At 38.7% G+C, this 14762-nt stretch overlaps 1 protein-coding gene across 1 annotated transcript in view; it reads left to right on the top strand.

The window, feature by feature from the left end:
* The window catches only part of GPC6 (glypican 6), a 1109667-nt gene that overhangs the window by 535460 nt on the left and 559445 nt on the right, over positions 1–14762 (top strand). The window lies entirely within an intron of this gene.

Genomic DNA, 14762 nt, shown 5'->3' with positions numbered 1-14762 from the left:
TTTCTATATCTAGAAATAAATAGAAATTATCTATATACCAGAGGCCTGGTGCATGAAATTTGTGCACAGGGGGTGTGTCCCTCAGCCCAGCCTGCACCCTCTCCAATCTGGGACCCCTTGAGGGAAGTCCAACCACCCGTTTAACGGGCAGTCGGACATCCCTCTCACAATCCAAGACTACTGGCTCCCAACTGCTTACCTGCCTGCCTTCCTGATTGCCCCTAACCACTTCTGCTTGCCAGCCTGATCACCCCCTAACCACTCCCCTGACAGTCTGATTGATGCCTAACTGCTCCCCTGCCAGCCTGTTTGCCCCTAACTGCCCTCCCCTGCAGGCCTGGGTCCCCCCGAACTGCCCTTCCCTGCAGGCCCGGTCGCCCCCAAATTCCCTCCTCTGCCAGCCTGGTCACCCCTAACTGCCCTTCCCTGCAGGCTTGATCACCCACAACTGCCCTCCCTTGCAGACCTGGTCCCTCCCAAATGCCCTCCCCTGCTGGCCATCTTGTGGTGGCCATCTTGTGTCCACATGAGGGCAGCCATCTTTGACCACATGGGGACAGCCATCTTGTGTTGGAGTGATAGTCAATTTGCATATTACTCTTTTATTAGATAGGATTAAAAAGCATTCACTTGAATACCAAAAATGTAGAGGTTCTTATTATCAATGAATAATGACATAATATTACTGGTACCATGATTTTATGGCCTGCACACTGTGTCTTACAGACTACTACTTAGTTCTTTCCTTATTAAATCCTTTTCACTTAGCAGCATGAATCCACTAGATATAGAGTCAAGACACTCAGATTCTATCTCTACTACTTTCTGGATGTATTCCACAATTATGAGTAAATTTCTTGTTTATTTTCTACCCTTTTATGTGCTTTTTGGTCTTAATTCTTGGATTTCCATTTGTAAATTTATTAGATAAAATAGTTTCATTCTACATTTTTAAATTGATATTACCCTCTATAGTCAATTTCCCTCTATAATCAAGCAACATTTTTGTGTTCATAAGGTCTTTTTAAATTTAAATACTATTTAATGATTTTTCAAACTATGAAAGTAATTTATTGTCATTGTAAAAACTTTAGGCAGAGAAAAACATACAAATAAACCATAATTCTCTCTCTCTCTCTCTCTCTCTCTCTCTATATATATATATATATATATATATATATATATATATGAACCTTTTTTCACAAAATTTGGATTTTCAGTATTGCAGATTTTTGATGGACCAGAAAGGATATAATTTAAGCAACTGAGCGTTAAATTAATATATTACACTTTCATTAAAACTTTTTTTTATTTATTGTGCTCTTATAGTTATTTCCCAATACATTTAAGTTCTTCCTTCTGTTGTCTGTGCTATGTGCTTAAATGATCCTTCGTTAGACTGTGGTAGGCATTCCTTTTCTTGGGGCATTATCAAAGCCTATTCCTACTTCTTCCCATGCTGCACCCTTCCTTCCCTGGGAATCGCCTCTGCCTTGTAATTAATGAAGGCAGAGGGTGCCTTGGAAGAGAGTGTTGGGTGGTAGCAAAGGAAAAAGAGATGGAGGAGAAAGGAAAAGGGACTAGCACACTCATCTTCTGGAACACTGCTGGTGTTCCTCACATACTCTCCACATGTCTTTCATCCATACCCTACTCTCTTCCCAAGACCAGAACACTAGTTGTCTACATTGAGAAGAGAGATAAGGGAAAGTAAATGAAAGGAAGAACAGTCTCAGGGCTTTCATGATGTATAATACAGTTCCTCCCTCCATCCGTTTTTTTCTTCCCCTACCTATAAGGCCACCATCATGCATTGATGACAATGAAACTACTGGAGAACAGAGAAGAGCTGTAGTGAGTCTCTGTCTTGACTGGGATCACATGTGGAGCTTGAAGATATACTAACACCTGGACCCCACTCCCTGAGATTATGATTCAATTACTGTGGTGTGCAACCTGGGCATCAAGATTTTTTTAAATATATATATTTTATTGATTTTTTTACAGAGAGGAAGGGAGAGGGATAGAGAGTTAGAAACATCCATGAGAGAGAAACATCAATCAGCTGCCTCCTGCACACCCCCCACTGGGGTTGTGCCCGCAACCAAGGTACGTGCCCTTGACCAGAATTGAATCTGGGACCCCCTCAATCCACAGACCTACACTCTATCCACTGAGCCAAACCGGTTAGGGCTGGGCATCAAGATTTTTAAAGCTATTTTAATGGGCAGCCAAGGATGAGAACCACTGACTTCTATGAAGAAAGGAGGGAATTGCATTTGGCTGCTCCTGCTCACTCCTCCTAAGAGCCTACATAATCTCTTATCCCAATAGCCTCAGGTCCTTGTCACTGATTTTTCACCTACAAACTAACTCTGGTCCCATGTTCCAGAGTTCACACTTGATTTGGTGCTGGAGGGTTTTTTCCATTCCTTAGATCAGCAAGTAGTTGGGTAAAGAAGGAAGAGAGCTGGACAAAGATCTTGATTTGTGAACAGAGTAATACACTATCCCAGTTTGGAAACTTAATAGCTTTTTTTAGTCAAAAAGCACAACAAGTTGGTATTGATTTTTATGGTCTATGCATGGGTGGGGAACCTCTGGCCGAGGGCTATATAAGACCCCCAAAGTCATTTGGTTTGTCCCTGCCAAGGCTTTAGGAGTGCATATAAGATCTTTGTTTAATCTCTTCCCACCCCCCTTCATTCTGAGAATCGGCAGTCTATTTCATTTCCATGCCTCTGATTCTATTTCATTCACCAGTTTATTCTGTTCATTAGATTTTTTATTCATTTATTTTGATTTTTAAATTCAATTATTGATAGGTATGTATTTGTTGCTATTTTGTTGTGCATATTTTTGATCTTTTTATTTTTCTTCTTCCTCTTCTTAAAGTATACCTTTCAACATTTCATATAATACTGGTTTGGTGGTGATGAACTCCTTTAACATTTTTTGTCTGTGAAGCTCTTTATCTGACCTTCAATTTTAAATGATAGATTTGCTGGGTAGAGTAATCTTAGTTGTAGGTCTTTGATATTCATTGGTTTGAATATTTCTTGCCACTCCCTTCTGGCCTGCATAGTTTCTGTTGAGAAATTAGCTGACAGTCACATGGGCATTCCCTTGTAGGTAACTAACTGCTTTTCTCTTGCTGCTTTTAAGATTCTCTCTTTGACTTTAGCCCTTGGCATTTTAATTATGATGTGTCTTGGTGTGGTCCTCTTTGGGTTCCTCTTGTTTGGAATTTTCTGTGCTTCCTGGACTTGTAAGTCTACTTCTTTCACCAGGTAGGGGAAGTTTTCTGTCATTATAGCTTCAAATAGGTTTTCAATATCTTGCTATCTCTCTTCTTTGGCACCCCCATAATGTGAATGTTGGTATGCTTGAAGTTGTCCCAGAGGCTCCTTACACTATCTTCATATTTTTGGATTCTTTTTTCTTTTTGCTCTTCTGGTTGGGTGTTTTTTGCTTCTCATATTTTAAATCATTTATTTGATTCTCAGAATCTTCTATTCTACTGTTGAATCCCTGTATATTATTCTTTATTTCAGTCAGTGTATGCTTAATTTTTGACTGGTCCTTTTCCTTTTTTTTTTTTTTTTTTTTTTTTGGAGGTTTCTAGAGGATTCTTGAGTAACCTTATAACCGTGGTTTGGAACTCTATATCCAGTAATTTGCTTTCTTCCATTTCTTTCATTTGTGACATGTTTCTTTGTCTTTGCATTTTGGCTGCTTCCCTGTGTTTGTTTCTATGTATTGGGTAGCTGCTAAGTCTCCTTGAGTTGGTAGAGTGGCCTTGTGTAGTAGGTGTCTATAGGGCCCAGTGGCTCAGCCTTCCCCAGTCACCTGAGCTGCGAGCTCTAGGTGCACCCTTTTATGGGCTGTGAGCATGGTCTTGTTGTAGTTGAGACTTAATTGCTGTTGGTGTCACTGGAAGGAATTGACCTCCAGGCCAATTGGCTGTGAGGCCCAACCGCAACCACAGTGAGGGAACCTTTGTGCAGGAGACACCCCCATGGAGCAGGACTTGCTTCAGTGAGCTTTGGTGCTCACTGAGTCCACCGCTTGAATGTGTCGCTATGGAAGTATAGAGTTGTAATCTGGTATGGTCTGACACTGACCACTGGGTACACTGGTTCTTGGGTGTCCAGGGAGGTACAAAGTCAGTCACTGCCTAACGCCACCCAGCAAGAGCTATAGAGAGATCTGCAGATTCCTCCTCTTTGTATTGGGTTTGGAAGTGCCCCGGTGAGGCCCAGCTATGAAGCAAGGCAGGCTGGTGCTGGTTCCAGGTGTTGGGCCTTTTATTGATAGGTTTGGGGCTCCCTGACCCATTTGCAGCTTGTTTGAGATTTTAGCTTGAGCAAGGACAGGCCATTCATATGCAACAGTTGCTGCACACAACTTGGGTGGGGTTGTAAATTGGATGAGGCAAGTTTCAGGGAATCACCTGGGCAGAGCAAACAAATAGCTGCCAGTCAGCCCTGAGATCCGGGAAGTCCCAGCACAGGAACAATGATTCCTGTGAGCACCTCCCTCTGGGAGAAAGCCTCCCTCCACCCCCCCCACCCCCCGCCCTGGAGTTCCTGCCCTGATGCCAGACTATTCAGTCCCTCCTCCTATGTGTCTGTGTTCCCTAGAGCCTCACCCTGGTACTGGAGCTCAAAGAAAACAGGACTTTGTAAGTTCAGTTCATGGTGCCAGCCTTTTAAGAGGAGCAGCTGGGTCTCCAGCAGCCTCTGTGTCACTGAGCCCCAATCCCCATTGGTTTTTACAGCCTGTAATTCTTATTGCCTGTAGGGACTTCTTTTCCCAGCTCTGGGACCCTGAGCTGGGGGTCTGGTGTGGGGCTGGGACCCCTTGCTCCTCCAGGCAGCCTCTTAGAGAAGATCTCCATCCCAATTAAAAAAGCGGCCCACGTGGGTGCTGAACCAGCCTGTTCTGTGCCTCAGCACCTCCTACCAGTCTCAGCGTGCTTTCTTCTTTACTTCTCTAGTTGTAGGACTTCCACTCAGTCAGCTTTCCAGTGGATGAATGCTTGTTCTGTATTTTAGTTCTAATTTTGATGTGGTTGTGGGAGGCGGCGTTTACCTACAGCATCATCTTCAAATCCTTGCAACTCAGCTTCTAATTTCATATACATTGTTTAGGATGAGGTAGAAAGACAGTCTGCAGGCTCAGAATGGTTGTTTGTTTTTGGCAGCAACTGTCAGCAAATTTCAAATATAACATGATTCCCAGAATTAATAGTTTATCTATACCACCTTGTAAACATAAATGGCCTAATCAGTCTTTCTTATTTTAAAAGATATCTTCAAGAGAAATAACCTACAGAGAAATAAAACATTTATCAATCTAATGTGTGAAGGATCACTAAGTACAGAAAAAGTTTAACCTTGAGAAATGTGAATTCAAGTCAACAATTTCTATAAACTGCTTTATTGCTTTAAATCTCCCTATATCAACCATTACACAGTGCTGCTTTCCTGCTAACTCCTTTTCACAGCTATATTACTCACCTGGTGCTGAAAATTCTTGTAGCATTTAGTCTCTTCCGCTGACATTACTTTATGATATTAAATCAAAGAACTTTGGTGCAAGGAATTGATTATTTTTAATGAACACTCATGATTGTAAACTATGACTTTTCATTAAAAATTTCTTCGTGGAAAAGTCTAGTTGATTAGATTAAATATATTGGAAAAATATCAATTGGTGACCTCCAATCGAGCTGAATAATACATTAGTATATCCTTGTTTGTTTTTTATTCATTAAATCAAAAAGTCCCCCAGAACTCTTAAGTTTCCACTTATTTAAATCTAATTTATGAGTTTCCGACACACAATTGAAGTACTATAATAAAAGTAACCTTTGGACAAATATAGTGACCAATTTTGATAAATGTACTATAGTATTTTTAACAGCTGATGTATTACTTTTTGAAAATAATTTTTCCAGATTTATGGTAGGGCCCTGTAAGATGTTAACTGGAAGATTAATTTCTATTTCATTAATTATCATGAAGAGAAAATTATAAAAGGATTTATAATAAAATTTTTTGTACCTTAACCTCTATCAGAGTGTTATTATTATTTTTCCTTTTCCATTTCTGTGTATAATGTCTATTTTATTATTTATATTTTAATATATTTTTGTTGATTTCAGAGAGGAAGGGAGAGGGAGAGAGAGATAGAAACATCAATGTTGAGAGAGGATTATTGATTGGCTACCTCCTGCATGTCCCCCACTAGGGATCAAGCCCACAACCCAGGCATGTGCCCTTGACTGGAATGGATCCCGGGACCCTTCAGTCCACAGGCTGAAGCTCTATCCACTGAGCCAAACCGGCTATGGCTATGTCTACTTTATATACCAGATTTCTATGTCTACTTTATATACCAGATTTACTGTGGGATTTTCTCCTTATGGAATTCTCTGGAGACTCATTAGAGCACTACCTTAGAAAAATTTGAAGGTGTCTACTTTAAAATCACTAGTCACCTAAATCTGCTAAATCATTTAGTGTTTTAAGAACTTACTTTTGGATTTTAGCTGCCTCACAGGGGAATATAAGGTGATGAATGGGCTGCAGAGCAAATTTTAACATATAAGATAAAATAATGAAAGGAAAGGAACTTTTACTCTCTTACTTAGAGATAACAGAGTAATAATTAAATGTCTTCCTACCTACAAGAATTTAAAGGTAAAGTATGTTCTGTGAAATTAATCTTCAAACATTTCACTAGGATTTAACCCTTTAAAGCTAGGAATTGGTAAGACTTTTCTATAAAGGGCTACAAGTTAAATATTTTGGGCATTTTGGCCCACATAAGGTCTTTGTGGCATATTCTTCTTTGTCATTGTTGTTTGTTTTGTCTTGTTTTCATTGTTGGTTTTTTGTTTGTTTTATTATATTTTAATATTTCAATGTGTAGGTGAATGCTGTATGTATATTAGTTGACAATATGCATATACTGTTATAAAATGAGATACACAATATGACATATATGTTCATACATCACAAAAGGAGTCATGTTTTTTAGTAACATATTTCTAGCATCCCTTTGTGTGTCAGTCACTGTTCAATATCCTGTAGCTTAATTCCATGCTCTGTGGCTGCTTTTCTTCTAGTGCAGTGGTCGGCAAACTGAGCCACATGCGGCTCTTTGGCCCCTTGAGTGTGGCTCTTCCACAAAATACCACGTGGGGGTGCAGATGTACAGTGCGATTGAAATGTCGTGGCCCATGCGCAGAAGTCGGTTTTCGGCTCTCAAAAGAAATTTCAATCGTAGTACTGTTGATCTTTGGCTCTGTTGACTAATGAGTTTGCTGACCACAGTTCTAGTGGAAGCCACCCCTTGAAGAAAGAGATACCGGCCCCAGAGACTTTACTGTACCCTTCAGTCTCAGTTACATCCACTAATTAATATCAGCGGGGAAAATAATCACACATGAAATTTTTTATAAGTAACTTATACTTGACTTTAGTATATCATTTTGCAATGTATATTTAAATGTGATTTTACCCAGTGTCCTAGCAATTTATTTTACTTCCAATTAAGTATTCGAATAGCAGTATGAATATTTAACTTGGAATACACTGCAAAGCCACCCCACTCTCTAGTCCTTTCTTAGAATTCATCCTTTTCCGTAATGGTTTGGAGCGCTAGGTTACATGCTCATTCAAGTGGTGTGGGACATCTTGCTTAACATTTCTGAGCCTCACTTTTCTCATCTGCTAACTGTATGTGCTAATTACTGATTCACTTAAAATGTAGGTAAATGTTATAGCATAGTGTCTGGCACTGTGTATGATGCCCATTAAACATCAGGCAACTTCTTATCTGTAATTATGCTTGAAATTACCATCATTGTGTAGCAAATCCATTTGTCATCTTCACTTAAGGTCTGGTGTCTTTACTTTCCTTCTAAAATGTAACAGGCGAATGAAAATAATGAATATATCCTGTTGACATATTGATTCCTTTTAAGACAGCTTGTGTTGGGGTGGGGACATTTCCTTAAGGGTCATAATAATCCACAAAACAGGAAAGGTGTAAATTACTACTTTTTGAATTATATAAGTTTCTATTAACTCCTGGGATGAATTGACTAAGTAAATATATAATGCTTATCATAATGTAATAAGCTTAATCTGTGAAAACATACACATAACACCTGCAGAGCAAGAAAAAATATAAATTAAGAGATAAAGAAGTGGCAAACACAAATGACTTTTTGTCTATAGCAACATTGTCTAACAGTAATTATAGACTCTTATTTCTCCCTTTTGAATAATTATTATTTTGAAACTAATTTTATGTAATTTCAACCCCATAATTTAAAGAATGCATAATGAAGGTCTGTTTTTTTGCACAAAAATGCAATTGATGTTTAAGAAAAATTCCTAAAACAATATATTAGGATATCTATTCAAAATAGTTCTTCCCTTTTTTTTTCTATATCATTTTTAACCTGTATTATGAAGAAATAAAAGACAACATAGTTTTGTTTATTGAAAACAAAGAAAATCAAAACAAAGTTTCACACGGAGTTTATTCAGTATGGCAGAATAGCTGTTGAATAGAAGGCAGTACTGCAATATGGGAAAGTCCAAAGTGGTTTGAGAGCTAACTCAAATAGAGCACTCTGGGCATTGCTTAAAGTGTGCTGAACGTGTGAATGTGAATACAGTCAGCTTGGTGAGAACATGAGCTACGAGGTCAAGGCCCAGCAGGAACAGTGGCAGAGAGGCAGTAATGAATGAAGCCAAGCAGAGCAAGGCTCCTAACAGGCAGCCATGTTCACAGAGGAGGTGACAGAGCAGTCTTGGTAATCCACATGTTTTTGAGCCACAGGCCATGAGGAGTTTATGTATAGATGTACATGAATTTGGAGCATAGGAGGATATGAATGTTTATATATGCAGAAATGTAAAAGAGTTTAGAGGATAGCAGGAGAGCATATCAGTTGCCCTTTCTAATTGTGGGTTTGTGGCATCTCTCTCCCTCTGAGGTCTGCCCACAAAATTATCACTAGCGAAGAGGAACTCAGACGAAATAGATGTGTTTCACTGGATGCTCATGTTCATCCGTCTATCTACGCACACACTATTCACCACGTTTTAAGGCCCAGCCATCTGATGGGCACCATACGAGTACATGTCAATGATACTTGCCACCAAGAATCTTACTTGGGAATATAACTTGTATTTCAGCAGCTTCTTATAAAGTTATAGCTTCTCAAATGTATTTTGTAAAAAATTGTGAGGATGGTGAGGTCTAGAAATGTGCTGGCATTTTCTCAGAGTGTTTTGATGTCCTAATTTTAGGCCTCTGGAATTTATCCGTAGAAGGGTGGCTCTCAGGGTGTGGAATGAGAGTGATTTTGTCCCTCCTCCCCCCACCCCCAGGTGACATTTGGAGACAGTTTTGGTCATCACTACTGGGGAAGGATGTGCTACCGGCCTCTAGTACGTGGAGGCCGGGGATGCTACTTCATACTGTACTCGTATAATGCACAGGACAGCCCCTCCCAACACAGGTTTGTCACATGAAACATCAGCAGTGCTGAGGCGGAGGCCCTGATGTAGAGGACTGGCATTCAACTGTAAAAGCCACCGAAGCTGTGACTGCCCAAGGGCGATGCTTTATGTGGCAAGGGCTCCCTGAGCAGCACCAGTCTTCACCTCTTCTCACAAGGTCTCGCCTCCTGGGTGTGGGAAGAGATAGGCCACATCGAGATCGTGTTTTCTCACCCTCAAAGTCAAACATAAAAGAGAGTAAACAGCACTGTGCTTGTTCCTCCATGAATGCTCCTCATTATCTCAGTCTTTTCTTGTAGTCATATCAGCTTATAGAGGCAAATAAGACTGTTGACAAGAGAAATTATCTCAAAACATGTACCTGAAAGCTGGCAGCTGTGTGAAGAACGAGGAAGGATGTTCCTATCACTTAACCTTGAAAAAGGCATGTGGGGGGCAGGGTCGTAGTTTTTTTGTGTGTCTATGAATCACATCCCTTAGAGGACATCAGCTCTTGGAATGATTTTACCTCCACGCCATCTCCTCCAGGTGCTTTTTTAGCCAAAGCTTGGGTTCTGGGTGGACTGACTGATTTATTACGCTCCTGTGGGGAAAGGGTAGAATGAAAGAGATCAGGAGAGAAATAATACTCAACACAAATGCATGGGTTTAGGGAAGCAAATTTATTTATTTATTTTTATTTTTTTAATTTTCTTTATTGATTAAGGTATTACATATTTGTCCTCATCCCCCCTTACCTTCCCACCACTCATGCCCCCAACCCCCTGTTGTGTGTGACCACTGGTTAGGCTTATATGCATGCATACACGTCCTTTGGTTGATCTCTCCCCCTTACCCCCACCCTCCCCTACCTTCCCTCTGAGGTTTGACGGTCTGATCGATGCTTTAGGGAAGCAAATTTAGTACTCCTGCTTCATCCTGGTAGGACAAGTTCATCCTGTCATCCTGTATAGATACGTAATTTCCACTTCCAAGTGACCAAAACTTTTTTACTCATTGGGTTCTGTAATTACATGGATTTATACCATCATCCTGAAAAGTTAAGCTTTTTTTTTTTCCTTAATATATTTTTATTGATTTCAGAGAGTAAGGGAGAGGGAGAGAAAGATAGAAACATCAATGATGAGAGAAAATCATCAGTCACTGCCTCCTGGATGCCCCACACTGGGGATTGAGCCCACAACTCAGGCATGTGTCCTGACCAGGGATCGAACCGTGACCTCCTGGTTCATATGTCGATGCTCAACCACTGAGCCAAGCCTGCCAGGCAAGATACGTTAGCTTTAAATGAGATTTCAGTAAGAAGTATTTTGGAGAATATGAAATAGAATAGGAAAATGCTACAATTTCTAGGTAAATGCTGTACAATTCCATACCCAGTCCACTGCAGAGTATGTTTCTCTATGGCAGTATGAACAAGACATTTACAGCTTGATTGAGCAAAGCTTTTGCTGTTTCTTATTGACTGAAAATTCCTAGAGAGTGTCTAGTCTGCCCTTCCCCATCCTCTTACCTCCTCAGGGCCCTGGGTGCATCTTACATTTAGGTCCATTTATGTGGAGGCTTCATTTGAAGCTTCTCTTCGATATCTTGGGGCATCTCTTGGCTCCTAGGAGTTGATTTTCCCACCTTAAGAGCCATCTCCCAGTGATCAGGCCTCATGCTCGGATTTTCTTTTTGCTTCTGGAACAATGGTGGTTTTTATCTACAAAATTGTTCTCCCACTTGAGTCAGTCTGCCCTGCAGCCAACAGATGTTTGCATCCAGATCTCCCCTGTAGATGAATAAAAACCTCCCAGAGGCTAATACTGGCTGGAAAAAAGTTCCTTTGTGCATCTATGAAGCATAACTAAGCCCTAAGCAATCACTTTTGATGTATATTTTGTGATAGGGAAAAAGAAAAAAAGTGTGTTTTTTTCTGCCAAACTGTTTCTTGCAGATGAGAATTTTTGTTGACTAAAGCTTTATCCAATGTGAGCTTTACCCTCTGTGATTGAATGAAGGGCTAGATTGAGATTGTTTTTCCTTATATTGCTCTTCAATCTTGTTCTCTGTGCTGTTTGGGCATAATACTTCATCAGCAAAATGGGTCTGATAACTGTCTTCCAAATATCCATCTTGTTTGGTTTGCTGGGAAACAATTTTCATCGAAGGATAAAATACACTGTTAAAAGAGTCAACCTTCATAAGGTTGAAGTCTGAGTCTATGGACATCCTAACACTGAAATGAGCATACTTATTTTTGGAGGTCATTAGTTTTGCCTCGGTACCTTGGGTCCCGCCCCCCCACACCCCCCATCTTTTATGAGATATAAGATCAATGTCCCTTAAGGTAGCAGCATTTGTCATAATTGCCTGATACTTCGGTGTCTTTCAATACCAATATTAACTTTGACTATGAGATCACTAAACCATATAGTAAATTTGAACAAGGAATCATAATTTGACTGTTGAGGACCAGTGAAGCTAATAGCAAACTTTTCAGACAATGACACACCCTTAGACACAAATTTAAGCTTGGAAGCTAATGAAATGCTTCTTGGGTTAGATTTACTGAAATATGATAAATTGGTTTCTATATTTAATGATCAATACTAATTTAGGCATGAGGAAACAAACCACATGATACAGTGAGTGAGCAGTTTGGTTTTAACCATTCAACTACAAAGTGGGTAATAAGCCCCATATTTCATGTTTTCCGAGTCAAGAGGGGATAAGCCCAAGGAATGTTACTTTCAATAAAACAAAAAATACAATGTTTATCCCTACACAGAATCATTTATATCTAAGTTTTGAAAAGCAATGAGAACCTGAGGATCTTTTTCTTTTTTTGTTCTTTGCAAATCCAGACCACACTATTGATTGCTAACTATTCATTGCTGAAGGCAGTACTCTGTATTTAATAAATTAAGCTTTAATCCCTGAGTCTAACAAAATAATTGACCTCAAAAAGAAGATAAATGAATATGCTGTCCTGGGCTCATGATTAGAATCTACTTTCTAGTTTCATCATTTTAGTATTTTTCAATTCAGTGATTTTTTTTCATTCTTTTGTAGTTTCTTTTCACAATTTTTAACACCTTCACCCTACTCTTATATCAACAAAGTCAAGCTATATTTATTCTTGGTTTTGAGATTGAAAAGTTTTAATACTATTTTAATACTATGATATTTTTATACTTTGCTATTAATATTAATCATTTAATATAGTTTCTATTTTAGAAAAAGCTAGTGACTAGTATTCTTGGAAAAAATCTGAAAATTTTCTGATATCACAAAATCATAAATAATATAACATATAGCATATATAAATATTTTGATTATTTGATGCTCTGAAAATTTGGGAAAATTGGCCCTATTTGCTTCAACACTGATTTCACTTACTAAATCCTTGAACATTAGGGAGTTTTAATAATAGTTAGCATGATTTTACATTTGGGAAAAAATTAAAAGAAGAAATATTTGGTGCTTTGGACAAGATCACAAAGGGTTTATAAACCATGACTTTTATATAATCCCTCAGTATTTACTGCCACTACAACAGAATTTATTTGGTTAGGAAAGTATATTCTTCACAGTAAGAGGGTGAAGATGTGAACAATGTCCTTTATTTTGCTTTGGTGCTTTGGTTTCATTTGATAACAAATATAAAACAATCATTATTCTTCTAGACACCATATCAAGACAATTAATGGTTCATCACTATTAGAATTAAAGTAGCTAAATCAAGTTCTTTGGGAAACTTTTGGTGAAGCAGAAATGATGTGTAGTTTCCATAGAATCCATGGAGAGATTTATAGTTTTTCCTTGTATTTCTCAGGAAAAAGCCCCTGAGAGTTCCAAAAAGAAGAGTTATTTTGTTGGTTTTAGGTTTTGTTTTTTGTTTGTTTGTTTGTTTTGGGTGGGGGTTGTTTTGTTTTGTTTTGTTTTGTTTTGTTTTGTTTCTACTTAGAATTGTTGAGGTGTCCACCACTACATTTGTCTCTGCATTAGCTGAGAGGGAACATACCTTCATGGAATAAAAGGGAGCCCTTAGAGGTAAAGCAGAATCGCTCGTTTGTTAGCAACTGGGATTTATAAACTTAGAAGCATTATCTTTCCTTAGCCACCCCAATCACAGTCTACACATGGGGTAAAACTTGAGCTTCCTCTACCCATGCTCATTTGTGCACACCAATAGGTTCCCTACACACATGCACTCTTTCTTGAGTGAACCTAATCCTAGGGCCAAGGAAGCTGGCAGTATTCAGTGGTGTTAATTCTTATTTTTTGCATCCTTAGTGTTTCCAGTAACACTCAAGTGCTGTTGCAGGAAGGAAGAGTTTATTTCTTGGGATAGTCTTTTTTATTTAGAACCTCTTAACTAGAAAGTCCAATTGCATATATTTCCTTCAAATTTTCTAAAATGATAGTTTATATTTATAATGATAATGCAGAGTATTTCATAACTTTCCAGTTCATTATGACAATGAAGTTCATTATATTTTTGCTAGTAAGTAAATCTAATTGCATTACCACTCTCTGAACACTGACAATTAATTGCTATATATAGCAATTAAAAAAGTCAAAACTATTACAGTAATTTGAATGTAGTATTTATGAACTATTCCAAATAAAAGCAGCTTAATTAAACCTAGTGTTAGAACAGATTTGTAAATATGATGGTGCAAATGGTTTTATTAATATGCATTTGCTATTATGTTAATGACAGTACTTTGCAACATATTTTGTTTTGACTTCATGTCAAACTATAGGATTTTCTAAAATTTAACAATAAATGAAAAAAGAATTGGGCAACTATGGAGGAATAGTAAATGCTAAACTCCTAATAATAATGGATGTTCTTTCAAATAGAAATCACATGTTCCTCTATTTTCTTTGTCTCAGAGATTATAGATGTAGGGAAAATTTCATTTTAAATAGTTACCAGCCTTGGCCTGTGTTCTCAGTGATTAGAGCATTGCCCTTAACACCAAGGATTGTGGGTTCGATTGATTTCCTATCAAGGGCACATACCTGGTTTGAGGGGTCTATCCCCAGCCCTGGTCAGGGCTCCTGTGGGAGGCAACCAATGGATGTATTTCTCTCACGAACCCCCCCACCCCGGCCCTCCCACTAGTCTACTCTCCCTAAAAAGAAAAAAGAAACAATTGAAAAAGTATCCTAAGGTGAGGATATATATACTAGAGGCCCAGTGCACAAAATTTGTGCATG

The sequence above is a fragment of the Cnephaeus nilssonii genome (genome assembly GCF_951640355.1).
Source record: "Cnephaeus nilssonii genome assembly, chromosome: 8".
NCBI classification, from domain to species: domain Eukaryota; kingdom Metazoa; phylum Chordata; class Mammalia; order Chiroptera; family Vespertilionidae; genus Cnephaeus; species Cnephaeus nilssonii.
The sequence above is the reverse complement of the archived record's forward strand: the minus strand, read 5'-3'. Positions and strand labels throughout refer to the sequence as shown.